The following is a 1,974-nucleotide window of genomic DNA, read 5'->3' on the forward strand; positions in this document are numbered from 1 at the left end:
TTTGTGAAGACTGGAGCGAGCTGGTCCGTGCAGACTTTGAGGCAGGATGGGGACACATGGTCTGGGCCTGCCGCTTTGTTAATCTTTTGTTGTTTGAAGATGCATCTCACATCCTGTTCATGGATGGTTAACGCAGAAGTCAGAGGTGTGATTGTGGTCGGGGGTGCGGCCGGGTGGGTGTGGGGTGTGAAAGTGTCCATTTCAAATCTGCAGTAGAAGGTATTCAAGTTGTTGGCTAGTGTGCTATTGTTCTCCGCTTGGGGGGATCCTCGCTTGTAATTAGTCAGCAATTGGAATGCATGTCAGACTGATTTAGAGTACTTATTTAGCACTAAACTGTTTTTCCAACTTTGCTGCATAGTTCCTCTTTGCAATGTTAATTTCTTTAGTCAGCTGATTTCTAGCTCGATTATACAGGGCCCTGTCCCCACTCTGATATGCGTCCTCCTTAGCTTGGCGAAGCTGCTTAAGTTTAGCAGTGAACCACAGCTTGTTGTTGTTGAATGTGCGAAATGATTTTGTTGGCAGACCCCCGCCCCGCACCCGCGCGCGCGGGGGTCTGCGCTTAGGGGGACGGAGGCGTCGGGCCTTCGACTGCGCCCCAGCCGCGGGGGAAACGAAACGAGGCGGGCCCCTCGTTTCCCCCGATCGATGGCGAAGCGACGCTCAGACAGGCGTAGCCCCGGGAGGGACCCGGGGCCGCGAGGTGCGTTCGAAGTGTCGATGATCAATGTGTCCTGCAATTCACATTAGTTCTCGCAGCTAGCTGCGTTCTTCATCGACGCACGAGCCGAGTGATCCACCGCTAAGAGTTGTCGCTCTCGGTTGAGGTTTTTTTTTTTTTTTCTTTCGTTGTCGTTGTCTCTTGGGCCAGGCGTCGAGGAGAGTTGTTGTATATCCTATATCACTTCACAGAAAGTGATATAGGATGTAACAGTGTCCGTATATTCATCCAGGCTGCCAGCTGAATTTTCAAAGACACTCCAGTCTGTGCAGTCTAAGCAGCTTTGAAGTTCCATCTTGGTCCACTTTTTCACTGTTTTCACTGTAGGCTTCGCGCATTTAAGTTCTTGCCTGTACATCGGTATTAAGTGAATTAAGCAGTGATCAGACGAGCCCAGGGCTGCACGAGGTATAGCACGGTATGCGTTTTTTAGTGTAGTGTAGCAGTGGTCTAAAATGTTATTTTCCCTGGTAGGACAGTCAATGTGGTGCTTGTATTTAGGGAGTTTGTGGTGTTAAAGTCCCCGAGAATAATGAGGGGTGAGTCCAGGTGTTTTTTTTTCAATTTTGTTGACTTGTTCGCCGAGCGTTAGCAGTGCGGCGTTTGTGTTAGCTTGAGGCGGAATGTAGACGCCAGCCAGGATGAATGATGCAAACTCACGCGGCGAGTAGAATGCCTTGCAGTTCAAAAACAGCGACTCCAAATGCGGGCTGCAGTGTGCGCTGAGCTCTGTGACGTCCGTACACCATTTTCCGTTGATATAGAAGCATATCCCTCCGCCCTTTGTTTTCCCCGATGATTCCATGTCGCGGTCTGCTCGATAAATATGGAAGCCGGGAAGCATGACGGTGCCATTGGGTACAGCGTCGCAAAGCCAGGTCTCCGTAAAGCACATGGCGGCCGAACGTCCGAAGTCTTTACTGGTCTTTAACAGAAGATGAAGCTCGTCCATTTTGTTGTGTAGGGAGCGTACATTCGCGAGTTGGATCGACGGGAACGCCAATCAGAGTTTCAGATGCTCGTATTACAGCCAATATTTTTGAGTCAAGATTTTCCTGGAATGAAAAAGGACAAACAGCATTTACAGTACATAAGGGTGTCACACTCTTCAAATATGCACATTTTTTACTGATGTTGAGTAGAAACTGTAAAAGTAAATGCAGGAGCTGGTGTCACATTCTGAGAGTGCTTAGAGCACGGGTGTCAACATCAAGGCCCGCGGGCCAGATCCGGCGCTCCATGTCATTTTA

At 49.4% G+C, this 1,974-nt stretch overlaps 1 non-coding gene across 1 annotated transcript; it reads right to left on the bottom strand.

Moving 5' to 3' along the window:
- Positions 1 to 660: 660 nt before the first annotated feature.
- On the bottom strand, positions 661 to 814 carry LOC133465661 (5.8S ribosomal RNA). Its single transcript, XR_009784715.1, has one exon. It is a non-coding gene; the product is annotated as a 5.8S ribosomal RNA (ribosomal RNA).
- Between the last annotated feature and the right edge of the window lie 1,160 nt (positions 815 to 1,974).

The sequence above is a fragment of the Phyllopteryx taeniolatus genome, chromosome 1 (genome assembly GCF_024500385.1).
Source record: "Phyllopteryx taeniolatus isolate TA_2022b chromosome 1, UOR_Ptae_1.2, whole genome shotgun sequence".
In the NCBI taxonomy this organism is placed as follows: domain Eukaryota; kingdom Metazoa; phylum Chordata; class Actinopteri; order Syngnathiformes; family Syngnathidae; genus Phyllopteryx; species Phyllopteryx taeniolatus.